Source organism: Trematomus bernacchii, unplaced genomic scaffold (genome assembly GCF_902827165.1).
Source record: "Trematomus bernacchii unplaced genomic scaffold, fTreBer1.1, whole genome shotgun sequence".
NCBI lineage: Eukaryota > Metazoa > Chordata > Actinopteri > Perciformes > Nototheniidae > Trematomus > Trematomus bernacchii.
The window spans coordinates 1,611,787-1,626,619 of NW_022987342.1; the positions used below are offsets into that span (position 1 = coordinate 1,611,787).

General features: G+C 45.2%; 1 pseudogene; it reads right to left on the reverse strand.

The window, feature by feature from the left end:
• Positions 1 to 60: 60 nt before the first annotated feature.
• Positions 61 to 5,760, reverse strand: LOC117481154 (annotated as a pseudogene).
• Between the last annotated feature and the right edge of the window lie 9,073 nt (positions 5,761 to 14,833).

The following is a 14,833-nucleotide window of genomic DNA, read 5'->3' on the forward strand; positions in this document are numbered from 1 at the left end:
AAAGTTCCTGTTCTCCCCGTGTCTCTCTGAGTCTTGTCTCCATTGCTCCAGAAGTTTCCATCACAGCGAGTAGTGACTCTTTCTCAGAAAGCAGCTGATGATACTAACCAGGACCTTCCTGTACTGCTGCCTCAGTACACAAACGGGTCGCTGGAGGTATTGGCGTTGCACAGACATTTTGCGGTCATGCCCCAGTACCGGGGGATGTGCACAGAGGGCGACACCAACCTGTATGAGGAAGTCAAGAAGAAAAAGTTTCCATTTCTGTCAAGAAAATAATCTACAAGATCTCAAAAATTATGGGATAATAACTCATTATTGTGTAAAGTGCTTTGTTCCTTGTCCCCCTATTTTAGTTAAAAATACATTGTAATTGAGTAGCCTTGATGTTAGCTACTGTTTTAACCTGTTAAGCCCCAAGCCTGTTTTTCAGGTCTCAGGCTTGAAAATGACATTCCCAGAACAAATATCTTCACTTCTAAAAGGGGTAAATTAATAATCTTTTTTCTCAAAGCAATGATAAACCTGTGAATACAATATAGAATTGTTATATTTTAAAGTAAATTCAGATTGAACATAGAAAAAAAATTATATAAAATGATAGTGTCCGTCCAAAATAAAAACATTACTTATAGTGAAAACCACCCTTGAATGATGGGATAGTAGACTAAAAGCTTTAGGAATCCAAACTATAACATATAATAAGTACCCTGTATCAAGATTGATGCAAAACAAGTGACATTTGACATTTTTAGAGAGGTTTAGCAACAACAAAAAACACTTCTGGGTCATTTGGGTGGATTTGCCATATCTCTGGCCCCCCTCGGTCGATTTTGATGATTGACACGTCTTTAGAACCGTTGGAGCCAATAGAATCGAGGGGAAGTTTCTAAAATTAATCTAAATGCATGCCCAAAACCGGAAGCTGGGTTGTAGCTCTCAAACACTCTATAAGAAATCTCCGTTTTTGAGGGTTTTTGATGATGGATTATCAGTAATCATTTCAAAGTGACACAGACACATTGGATTAACCTTCAGCAGCGTTTGTATAGTTTTAATGCCATTGAACACAACTTTTGATCAGAAAACAGCAAAGGTAAGACATATTTGCCGTTTTGGCTCCGTAAAGCTACGTTGTGTGTTGTCTGGGTTTGCCTTCGCTGCCCTGAGTTTTGGTCGCACAGTGATGATACTTATACCTCTAGAATATGTGGAATTTCAGCTTTAATCTGATATCTTGTTTGTGCAGATCCGATAAGTAATAAAATATGTCTACCGTGAGTTCTGTCCTAAGTGCGTTAGCATTCTTTTGCTCAGTGCTAATTCAGAGGCTTGGTATTACCCTTGTGTTTCGTTTCGGAAAAAATTGTTCATATCGTCAGTTAGCTGAGTTTCTTCCCGTTAAGTGGGTATGACACATTGATAGGTTGTTAAATGTTAAGAAGCCCTGAGACACAGTTTCGTGAAGAAAAAGCCTGTAGCCGGGGGCTATGGGGCTTAACAGGTTAAAGGTCACCTATTATGCAAAATGCAATTTTTCCTGTCTTTTATACATAAACATGTGTCCCCTCTGTGTAAAGAGTTTCTGAAAGTTTGAGGAAAAAATATTCTCTCTCTTTTGTCCTGATCCATCTATATAAGAACCGGTCTGAAAATGAGCTGATCAGATTTTGGCCACTTTGTGATGTCACAATGTTTTTTTGGCTTGTTCGACCATTAGCCAATAACCAACCAAGGTAAGCCCCATCCACCTTATCACCTGAATCTCCTCCTAGAGCACCATTGTGTGTTTTTTTTTTAAACCAACGTCTCACAGATGCCCCTTTCACACCAACGCAACTCCGGTTCAAGCTCCGTGCTAGAGCTTTTCTGGTTCAGAACCGGTTCTTCGGTTTAGCGCCGGCTCTTTTCACACCGCTCAGAGCCCGACTGGTGCTGCCGCTGCTGCGTCATGACGTCACAGTTTACGTCGCTGAGTTTCTCCCCAACGCCGGAGCTCACCTCACAACAACGGGCCGGGGACTGCGTTGCTTTTAATCATACGAAGCCAGATTAAATTAAATAACGACTTCTCCAACCTTGTACTTTTCTCCAGAGTGCCGTGGTTCATTGTTTATTAATGTGTTTCAGCGGCATTTACCGACCGCTGCAGTGCTGGCCGGCTGCTCTTCAACGGGAGTGTATTCTCCCGTTAGCTCCGGGTTAGCTCACACGGCTCTAAAGTATTCACTGTCTGACTGTCACACAAGCAGCTGATACATATCCCCAGTTCCCCTTAAGTGAATGTGTGTCAGTCTGAATTGACGCTGTTTGGTGTCAGTCTGAATTGACGCTGTTTGGCATCACAACGCTGTTATGAAAGTTTCTCTGGTATAACATGGGTGATGTTAGCATAGCAACCGAAGCTAAACTGACTACTTGCTAAGCAGTTTTCTACAGGCACTTTTTACCGACGTATTTTTCATTATGATTCTACTTGTGATAGTCGGACATGACAACCTGTGCAGCCCATGTATTGATTCCATCCGATAGCTGCTATAATAACAAACAAAACGTCTGCCTGCTCTCCACAATGATCAATAACAGCGAACGGATGGTCAAAGTAAACAGAATCACACGAAGCCTGGTTAGTGTTGCCTGACTTTATAAAGTGTGTTTTTTTTAACAAGTGTGTGGTTGCGTTCTAGTCACTTTGCTCAGCACTACTGCTTGTTACAACTTGTATTTTGCCGTACTCGCCTTAAGTGTTAGCTCAGGTTAATCTCGCCCCCCTCCGACGTAAGCGTGACGTATGCGGTTCTTGCTTCTAGACGGACAACTTTTTGGTGCTCGAAACGAACCGGATTCCGGAGCTATGACGCTGCTCCGCTGCGGTGTGAACAGGAAAACCCGGTGCTTTTCAAGCACCAGCACCGAACCGGCCCTGAAACACCGTTGGTGTGAAAGGGGTAAGAGGGGAGTGAGAATGGCAGTTAATTTGCATTTAATGCTACAGACACAGAATCAGCACTTTTGAAACAGGGCTGAAACAGAAGGGATTATGGGATGCTACAATGATCTGTTTGGTATTTCAAACCAAACACTTCAGAGACATGTTTTACTTATATCTGAGACCTATAATATATTGTTGAAAAAGAGTATAATAGGGGACCTTTAAGGAGATGCATGGATATGAACAATTGCACAGTATAATGTAAGTCCTTGTATTATCTCTGAAATAAATGTTTGCTATAATAAGGTTAATCGTGTTGGAATTTTCTTTTTCAAAAGGTTGATTGAATTATACTTGAGGCAGTATAGCACTCCATTATATTGTGAGAAAAACTAAATATAGGGAATACTTAAAAACATTACACCAGGGGTGTCCAAACTACGGCACGAGGTCCAACTGCGGCCTGTGTCCATTTTGTATCGGCCCTCAGCTATTTCAAAACGTATAATGGAAAATGACCCACACATGAAACTTGTGCTTTTCTTATATTATACTTCTTAAATGTATATTCAAACATATATTAAACAGTAGTATTCATGTGTTAATAAGCCCACATTTCAAATAAATTCACTCAATTAAAGTTGAAAACATTTTCTAACAATTCTTAGTTTATAAAAAGCCCAATAACTTATTTCCATAACAAGCTTGAAATAGACCCTTTATATTTCTCCTTATTATAAGCAATCTGAGGCTTCTGTTTTAAGGAATGAGCTGCAAACACTTTTTGAAATAAGATAAATGAAACCCAATGGAGAGCTGTGATTTATTTTCTCAAAGCATATTCAAGTATCAAGTAAATGTAATTTATTTGATGGATTTTGAGGCAATACACTTCACCTGGGGCCCAGCCCTTTGTATGTTTTTCTGTATGTGGCCCTCAGTGAAAATAGTTTGGACACCCTTGCATTACACATAACACATAACACAGATTCAACACAATTTTTTTACAATCAGTAAAATGTCAGGGATCTGGCATTTCATTTACTGGTAAAGTACAGTAAAACTGTATTGACATATCAATATAAACCTTTTATTGTATCAAATACACAACAGACACACAGGATTTTCCGTCATAATTTGATTCACTGTAAGGTCATTATTGTAAAAAGCATCTTAAAGGTATAGGGTAGGTAAGTTTGAGAAACCGGCTCGAGATCGCTAGAATTTGAAAATACACAACCGGAGAAAATCTGCCACTTCCTTACAGAGCCCCTCCTCCAACACACACGAACGCGCACATGACCAATGAGGGCACGAGATAAGTTTGTGCACAGACGGAAGGCTGACAGGCAGGAAGGCCATCCAGTTATTTTAGCCGGGGCGGTTAAAATGATTGGTCATGCTTTTTACAGTATTACGGCTTCCACAGATGACATTTTTTAATGGATTTTTTGTCAAAGCACTTAAGATATTCATTGTTATCGGGATGTTAAGAGCATTCCATGGAATATAACAAAAAGTGTATCTCGAGCCGGTTTCTCAAACTTACCTACCCTACCTTTAAGGCATGTGGAAAAAAAAAACTGGCATAAAAACTTTATTAAGAGAGACAATACCTCGTTATAACAGGGTGAAAAGCAGAGGATGAAGGTGCCGATGAAGAGGCAAATCTCTTTAGTGGCACACTGACTCCACTGACACACACACACACAGGACCTATCATGCTATATTTGAATAATACAGTGTAGGACCATACCTATATAAAGGCATATTTATACTTTTTTTTTTTCAAAATACCAAACAGATCATGCATTTTAGCCATGCCTCATTTTGCTCAATTTGACATTTTTTAGCTCTGTTTTTGCAAGGGCTGATTCTGTGAGAACAGCACCACCTACAGGCCTGGCATATGTACTACAGCGTCTCCAGCGCTTTCGAACGGCAATGGCCGTGGCTGTCTCCTCCTGATTGGTGGAGTTGGCCCAATAGCCGTAGCGCCACTGTCCTGACGTCAGGACAGTGTTCAAATCTGGATCAGTTTTTATCAGATCCGTTGCAGCCCCTTTTTTAGAGATTTGGGTATGGAGGAAAATAGAGAGGGTTGTGTTTTCTGACACTTGGTGAGTTCCCTGGAACACCGGGGACACATATTCATGTATAAAAGACGTACAAAAGTGCATTTTGCATGATAGGTCCCCTTTAAGTAACATTTTTAAAGCAGGACTTTTACATGTTATTAAGTATTTAGAAAAGTGTAAGATGACTTCCTCCTCTAGTGTCTTCAGTATACTTTACCTGGGGTATCCAATCAGGGTGATCACATCTATCCTCTATCCTACCCACGTCCAGGTGGACTGTAAGCATGTCCCCAGCCCATGAGCAGCTGTGTCACGGAGAAGCTGAATAAGTCCAGCCAGAAGAATTCCACGACCACGAACGCGTCCTTGCAGCGCATCTTGCTGGAGTAACTCATGGGGAACACCAGCACCGCTATACTCAGCTAGAAAAAAAGTCTCTGAGACACTCACAGCCTGGCACACAGAGTCCCGGAAGTGCTTCGATCTTTGAGCCACCCCGAGAAAAGTGGCCGGCGTGTTGATGATGGTAAGGAGGATATTGGAGAAGGACAGGTTCAGGATGAAGATACCGGGCACGTGGGATCTTAACTCTGCGCTGTGCGTAAAACCTAGCAGCACTGATAGGTTTGTCAACAAAGAAACAACGGATATCACCACGATGAACTCTTCCAGGGGGAAATCTGGGATGCTCCTCTCTTGAGGTTTACCAGCAGTGGGGAGGGGGCAGTGCCGCTGTGGAGAGTTCACCATGCTTTCATTTCCCCACCAACTGGTCACTTCCTTGGCGCACATGCCAGAAGGGATATACTTGGAGAGCTGTCCAGTGCCGAAATACCCAAAACTCATGAACTAAAAACACATGTTGCTTAAGATCTATAGTAATTGAAATCAGTGTTCATTATCTTTTTTTAAGGCGTCCAGTAAAAAGCTCCCCCCTGCTTTAGTCCACAGTCACTTGCCAGCAGAGTTGGGTGTAACGCGTTACTTTTATAATTCAGTAATCACACTACAGTTACTAACATTGCCCTGACACGCGTTACTTCGTTACTTTTATAAAATCAGTCATAATCACACTGACAGACAAGAGGGGTTTCCGCCGCAGGTTTATATGTACGTAATCTGCGCGACTTGCACGTCCACATCTCCACGTGCTGCATAAACATGGCTGAGTCAGCGATAACTTTCGAGGGGTGGAGGTATGCCCATTATTTTGAGTTCGTCCGAAGAATAGACAGGAATGTGACAGTGAGGTGCAAACTGTGTCCAGGCCAGAAGCTGTTATATCTCTCACAGGCTCCGCCCTCTACGGGTACTACCTTATCCCGCGTGCATTCTCCCACTGAGACTTCTATAGACGTAGCCGGCCCAGGGCGGGCCTACCTGAATGCGCGCACATCACACCGTATAAAAGAAGGCCTCGCCTCCTGACTGCTATCCTTTTTCTCTTCAGCTAAGCGGAAGTGATTCCACAGAAGACGTAAGACGTATTGAAGTGAAAGTAATAGAGAGAGTATGGCTGGACCATAGGACCTGCCCGAATTGTCCGAACCTGATTTCAGGAGTCGATCCGCACCCCCTCTGCTTCACGTGTTTGGGGCCCGACCACGCGATGATTGGTATGGGCTCGACGCCGGCGTGCTCGGCCTGCCAGGCGATCCCGCGGCGCACGAGGGAGCATCGTGGGCAGCACTTCCTGGAGAAGATTGCCCCGCAGGAGGAGTCGGAGGAGTTGGATCTCGACGTCGTGGACATGGGCGATTCGGGAAGCGAGGGGACATCGTTCCGGTTCTCCCTGCCGTGGGGCCAGACGGCCCCGGTTCCGATGATCGACGACGCCTCGCTATCCGGAGGTCCAACTCTCAGCTAGTTTGGTGACGATCCAACCTCCATGCTGCTACTCTGGTTCAAACTGCATCCACCACACAATATGATTTATCTCGACCTCCCCAAAATAACCAAAATCTGACACGGTGTGAGATGTCTTTTTTAGCTGTTCTGTCCTCATTTCCTGCGATCTTCTTCATGCAGTCAGTCAAAATGAATGAATGAATGAATGGGCGTTTCTTTGACTATTTATAGGCAAATATGGGCGTTACGAGTCGAGTGTGATTTATAAAAAAGGGAAACAGGCGTAGGAAGTGCCGTACGCACTTCCCTCGCCGGTACGCAATGTTTTGTGAATCGGAAAATGTCGGAAAATTTCTGTACCTATTTGTTTGCTTTGTACTACGTAAGCAACCTTCCCACGTCAATCCTACGCAAGGCGTTATAAATGAGGCCCCTGGTGTTGGCAGGAAACCCGGCGGAGCAGGTGTCGGCGGAACCCCCAACAGGACAGGATCTGGTGTTGGCAGGAAATCCGGCGGAGCAGTAGTCGGCGGGACCCCCAACGGGACAGGACATAGGGTTGGCAGGACCCCCGGCAGAACAGTAGTCGGCGGGACCTCCAACGGCACAGGACAAAGGGTTGGCAGGACCCCCGGCAGAAGAGTAGTCGGCGGGACCTCCAACGGCACAGGACATAGGGTTGGCAGGACCCCCGGCAGAACAGTAGTCGGCGGGACCTCCAACGGCACAGGGCATAGGGTTGGCAGGACCCCCGGCAGAAGAGTAGTCGGCGGGACAGGACAAGGAGTTGGCAGGACCCCCAGCGGAACCTCCAACGGACCAGGTCATTGGGTAGGGACTCGATAGGGGATTACAGAAGGGACTAGAGAAGGGACTTGGAAAGGGACTAGAGAAGGGACTAGAGGGGATTAGAGAAGGGACTAGAGAAGGGACTTGGAACAGGACTTGAGAAGGGACTAGAGATGGGACTAGAGATGGGACTAGAGAAGGGACTAGAGAAGGGACTAGAGAGGGGATTAGAGAAGGGACTAGAGAAGGGACTTGGAACGGGAGTTGGAAAGGGACCAGAGAAGGGACTAGAGAAGGGACCAGAGAAGGGACCAGAGAAGGGACTAGAGAAGGGACCAGAGAAGGGACTGAAGAAGGGACTAGAGAGGGGACTTGAGAGAGGGCTTGAGAGGGAACTTGAAAGGGGACTCGAGAGGGGACTCGAGAGGGGACTCGAGAGGGGACTCGAGAGGGGACTGGAAAGGGACTCGAGAGGGGACTCGGAAAGGGACTCGAGAGGGGACTCGAGAAGGGACTTGGAAAGGGACTCGAGAGGGGACTCGGAAAGGGACTCGAGAGGGGACTCGAGAAGAGACTTGAGAGGGGACTCGAGAAGAGACTCGAGAGGGGACTCGAGAAGAGACTTGAGAGGGGACTCGAGAAGAGACTTGAGAGGGGACTCGAGAAGAGACTTGAGAGAGGACTTGAGAGGGGACTCGAGAGGGGACTCGAGAAGGGACTTGGAAAGGGACTCGAGAAGGGACTCGGAAAGGGACTCGAGAAGGGACTCGGAAAGGGACTCGAGAAGGGACTCGGAAAGGGACTCGAGAAGGGACTCGGAAAGGGACTCGAGAAGGGACTCGAGAGGGGACTCGAGAGGGGACTCGAGAGGGGACTCGGAAAGGGACTCGAGAGGGGACTCGAGAGGGGACTCGGAAGGGGACTTGAGAGGGGACTCGAGAGAGGACTTGAGAGGGGACTCGAGAGAGGACTTGAGAGGGGACTCGAGAGAGGACTTGAGAGGGGACTCGAGAAGGGACTTGGAAAGGGGACTCGAGAAGGGACTTGGAAAGGGACTCGAGAGGGGACTCGGAAAGGGACTCGAGAGGGGACTCGAGAGGGGACTCGGAAAGGGACTCGAGAGGGGACTCGGAAAGGGACTTGAGAGGGGACTCGAGAGAGGACTTGAGAGGGGACTCGAGAGGGGACTCGAGAGGGGACTTGAGAGGGGACTTGTGTCGGGTTGTACGCCGACAGGACACGGGGAGCTGGAGTCGGTCGGAACGCCGACAGGACACGGGGAGCTGGCGTCGGCCGGAGAGCCAACAGGACACGAGGGGCTGGAGTGGACCGAACCACTGACAAAACACGCGTGGGCCGGGGAGCCAGTACTGGAGCCGAAACTGGAGCCAGAAACATGGCTGCTGGGGCCGGAACTGGGGCTGGAACCATGGCTGCTGGGGCCAGGACTGAGGCTGGAACAATGGCTGCTGGGGCCAGATCTGGGGCTGGAACCATGGCTGCTGGGGCCAGAACTGGGGCTGGAACCATGGCTGCTGGGGCCAGAACTGGGGCTGAAACCATGGCTGCTGGGGCACGGGCTGGAATCCTGGCCCTGCGTCTCTTAGAGGCCTTTTGGAGACTCCGTGGACCTCCAACAGGACAGTAGTCGGATCCCAGGAAAGGGTTAGAGGCTTGAGAAAAGTTTCCAGGACTACTTGTAAAAAGTTGTAGCCACTCAGGCAACAAACCCCTGAGCCAGGGCTTGCGAGCAACCTCCTGGCGTGCCTCCTTCAAAGCAGCCACTCTACCCCGTATAGATGTGGCGTCATACCAGGTATAAAAAAGGTACTCTAGAGAGTACCCAAGACGTTCCGCCTGTAGAATCAAAAAATCTGAATCTGCTGAGTCCAAAGCTGGTCGGTTCATTCTGTTAGGGTTGGGCAAAGGTAGGACCCAAATGTAGACTTCAAAAAGGAAAAAGGTCTATAAACAAAAGGCGAGCTTTATTCCAAAGCCGATGAGCACAAAAACAAGGCATGAAAAAACATAGATAGCACAAGGTAGCGAATACAAACAAAACTGACCGTGACTAACACGGGAGACAGGAAAAACAATGAACCGACCAGGCACATAGGGGAAGACAAGACTAAATACAGAGAGGGGTAATCACAAGACAAGACACAGCTGGGGTAAGGGAGGCAGAAACACAAGGGCAACAGGTGAACACAATCAGACAATCAGACACACCAGGGAAACTAACGACAGGAAGGCATACACAGGAAGAAGGATCAGACAAGACACAAGGAAGAAAACATTTCAAAATAAAAGGTGGAAAATGAAAACAATCCAAAACCGTGACATGATCAGGGCGACAGATTCAGTCCACCCCCCTCAAAACATCCGGTGAAAGCACACACAATGAATAACTCATCTCCATAGCAACAGCAACTCTCTGGGGGCTTCATCACTCTTTGAACTGGTTTTTGTTGTATCACTGATTTGTGTTGATCTGACCTCAAATGCCTGTAAGAAACCCTTTGCCAAAGCGGATTAATTAAAAAACGCTTCATGAAGAAATATCCGACACTGCATCCATGCACACAGAAGGTAGATCAAAAATAAGTACACTTACTTTAAAAACTATTTTGATTCATTCATGTTTAATCTGTCATGCTATTACTTATGTAGCATGAAAGCATTAAGGGGGTGGTGTATGCAGCTAGATGTGTGTGCGGCTATTTCCCCAGTATGTCCACATTATATATTCTTTTGTCCATTGGCATGAAGGGCATCTGCATACATTTGTCCTCCCAGCAGCTCCCCAGATGTTGTTTATCCCTGCTGTCCCCAGCGGCTCCACTTATAATCAATCATTAACAGGTTTACATTGACAGTAAATGCAAATTATGTATCAATATATCATATTCCATTTACTTGTATATAGACTCTTCTTGCACTATTTCTATTTTATGTGTATTTACTTGCACATCTCAAAACATTCTCTTGCACTATTGTATGTTTTATTTGTTCTATGTCCTAAATATATTCATGTTGCACTGTTGGAGGAGCCTGTGACCTAAGTTTTCCATTGACATATCTACACGGTAGCTAATGTGCACATGACAATAAAGCCTTGAATCTTGAATAAATATGTCCATTACCCTTATGTTGGTACCTAATATCCTCAGTGCTGTCCCTAAGCTTTTTATGGCAGTGTTTTTTTTTTGCGGTGTAGGAAAAAAACCACATTGTTGCTCAGGAGAACAGAAAAGGAGAGAAATTAAAGAGGGATAAAAATAGGAATAGAGGGAATGAAAAATCACCCCTCAGCCAGAGGGAACCCTCTCAGTGGTCACGTGTGGGTTCCCCGGCATGGAGAGGCTGTTATGTAACCAACGCTGATGGCAGAAGCACTTGAGAAGTCCTCTCAGCTGGAGAAGGGTCCCAACTTCCCCAGAAGCCATTTCCTCTGGCTCTGAAACTTTGTATTAATGCTGTGAGTGTGCCATTACATAGCATCCCAGTTCCCACGGTGGGAAACACAATATGGATCTCCCTAAACCCTATAATCTGCTTCTATTTCTTTCCCTTCATGATTTTACCATCTGTCCAAGCCTCCATGCATCCAGCCTCACTTCTGCACGCAACCCAGCCTCAGTCCTCCTGAAGCATGGCTCCCTGCAGGTGATTCTTGCAAAGGTATCTATGTGATACATTTCCACATTCAAATGTCTTCAAACAAGTAGACTCAGTTTTATTAATTGTTGAGTTGTGTACCATGCAAATTATCCCAAATGTTTTAACCTGCACAGATCTGTAACTACAGGGGAGAGTGACCCCCCCTTTATCTAGGGAACTGTGCACATTTGCTCAGCTCTAAAATAAGAGGCTAAATACGATGATCCCTTTCATTGACCCTTTGCATATGCAGAGTTAAAGTTAATAGAACAGTTTCTTGGAGTTCACTATCATTTTGCTGTTTTTGCATTCTAAATATCGAGCGATGAGCTTATTGTGTTAAAGGTCACCTATACAGTATTATGCAAAATGCACTTTTTGATGTCTTTTAGAAATAAATATGTGTCCCCGCCCGGTGTGTAAGGAGACTCACAAAGTGTCCGAAAAAAACAACCTTCTCTCTTTTCCTCCTTACCCACATCTCCAAAAATGGGGGTACAACGCAGCTGATCCAGATTTGCTGAGAACTTGACGTCATTACTAAAATGTTGGCTGGCTTTACATTGAACTCCTGGCAATGTTCCGCCCACATCCCATCATCTCCATATACTGTACAGTCGGCAAGCTGAATCCCCTCCCGCAGATATGTGTCCAGTGTTTCGCCTATATATAAATAGCGGCGGCGCAAACATTTTTTTTCCTTTTTGTTTTTTAACTAAAATAATAATAAGTGACAACCCTTTTTCATTTTTGATTGTTTGTTATGTGGATTTGTAGTATTTGTGTTACTGTATGTTCAATAAAGGTGTATTTAGCTAAATCTTGAGACATTGCCACTGTATGTACTAGGCCTCAAGAGCCTTTCTTGGGCTGGCAGACACATAGAAACCTATTGGCGGTTATATATAATACACACAATGGCACTGTTTTAGCAGTAAACACTGAATAAAGAATATGTCAAGCTATGTGCTGTATCAGAAACAATGTGCAACGTGTTTTGGAAGTAATACGGTCTGTGTTTACATTAGCAAGCTTCGCTAACACTCAGAGCTAACGCTGTACTGGAGAGAGTATGTGTAAATAAGACGGATATAAAAGGTACTCACCTTGTGGTAAACCCGCAAGAGAGAAATCGTTGAGCTCCATCCTGTTTCATTTAAAGGGCCAGACCGAGAATCAGCCCTTTTGTAACAGGGCTGAAATAGAGGGGTATCAGGCATGGCTACAGTTGGTGATCTGTTTGGTATTTTGAGCAAAACAATTCAGAGACATGTTTTGTATAGATATGGCCCTATAATATATTGGTCAAATATAGCATAATAGGTGAGCTTTAAGAAAATTGTGTAGATGCGGCGGACAGACAGGTCTCAGTTGGTTTGGTGTCCTATGCTTACTTTTAATACTTGTAAATACAACTTTTGGCCCGTAATTTCATTTCCTCATTGTAGCGACCAGAGAGGCGGGGGGGGGGGGGGGGATATATCCAGTCTCTGATAGTGTTACGTTATTATGAGAGTGCTCTCATACTTGTTTGAATCTGAAATTGTATATATTTATATACATATATATATGTGTGTGTGTGTGTGTGTGTGTGTGTGTGTGTGTGTGTGTGTCCGCATCTGTAGCCTGTTATTGTCTCATTATACCGCACTGTGAATGAATTAAAAGTAAATATATAAGTCATCATGAACACATCTGTCCATCAGACAGAGGGCTGCTGTGCCTCCTGTCATCATTAATGGACGTCTCTTTAAAATGACTGCTCAGAGGAGAGGATTTCTCATTTCTCTAAACGCCTGCTGCTTCCCCTCCTCTCTCCTCGGCTCCTCCGCTCGCATCTCCTGTGGGCGGGACTAAGGCACGAGGATAGGAGTCGAGGAGGGGAATTAGAGAAATGAGAAAGGGCCCAGGTATATCAGACTTCTCAGAAATACAATGAAACAACAGCAACAACTTTCAGCATAACCAAGCAAATGTTCATAGTTTTCATCATTACTGACCATTTTTCAACAATCGTAAAATGTTGTTTTTTGTTTTAGTGCCAACTTCACCCACAGAATACTGGGCCTGTAGCTCGAACACAACATTTATTGCTCTCATTACGAGACTCAGCCAGCTTTAAAGCTTCAGTATGTGTAAAAACACTTGAAAAACTGCAGAGCCAGGAGAGGTGTTTAATACTGCTTATACAAATTAAACACAACCACACAGACACACACACACTATCCAAGGGCTTAACCGACATATATGTGTGCACATATGCAGTGTGTACAAGAGGCAGAGATCCTGCTGAATTATTTAAAATCCCAATAAATGCCTCAGTAAGAGGAAAGAGGAGTTGAGGGAAGGACTGGATTTATGAAGAAAAAAGAGAGAGAAAAAGCATGAGTCAGCAGTCTGCCAGTAAGAGGGAACTGAGACACAGAGGAAAGGCTGATTGAGCAATCACTGGAGCTCTGACAAAACAATTCTGGGCTCACTTTACTGTGTGTGTGTGTGTGTGTGTGTGTGTGTGTGTGTGTGTGTGTGTGTGTGTGTGTGTGTGTGTGTGTGTGTGTGTGTGTGTGTGTGTGTGTGTGTGTGTCCGTCCGTCCGTACATGAGGCCATCCAGTTCTGTAAAACCACAGCAATGCACAGGCCTCTTTGTTTTGTTAGAGATTAAAGACTTTTGCTCGGAGCATAACATAAATACTTGAATCTTCGAGGAAAAGTTCCACACTTTGGGAATTTATTTTCTGTCTTGCCAAGCATTCAATGAGAAGATGGATACATACACTCTCATGTAATACCATAGGGCCAAGAAAGAATACAAATATGTTGGTGTGTTGCAATATTAAACAACTCTCTTAAAGTAGAGCAATGTTCTACTTTTGAAGCTTTGACGGAAGCGTCAGCCAATCAAATCATATGCCAGTACAAGCTCTAGCCAATCAAACCGCGTCCTTGTGGGGGCGGGAGATTCATGTGATTGGTAGTTGGTCGAGTTTCAGACATGCCCACCGGCAAGCTTCAACGCACGCCGCCGTGTGGACGCTGCGTAACAGTCAAAGCATGAGACGTTCCCACTGTGGGTCAAAATAATGCGCTGTGATGTGCAGTCGACACGTTGGATGCGATCCGAATTATCTAACGCAGCCCCTCGTCCTCCACAATGTTAAGCTGTAGGCACCCATTTAGCTATCGCTGTTAAAAGCTTGCTGCTCGTAGAAGTGTCCAGGCGTCTCCCCGGCAAACTTTCAAGCGTGGTCTCCCGCAAGCGAGCGGCAGGAGCGGGACTGTCAGCATCAGCTGTGTGCTCGGCTTGCTGTTTAAAACACCTTTTTTGTATCCATATCTCTCGCTAGAATCTCCCACCATTCAACTAACAACAACAACAACAACGTCAAGCCTTTGGGCTCTGAAACTACGGAGCGGGCCGAGGACCAATACACATGCGTTAATCGCACGTTAAAATAATTAGTGGCGTTAAAATAAAATTGCGTTAGCACTTTCACTTGACAGCCCTAATAATTAAGCAAAATATAA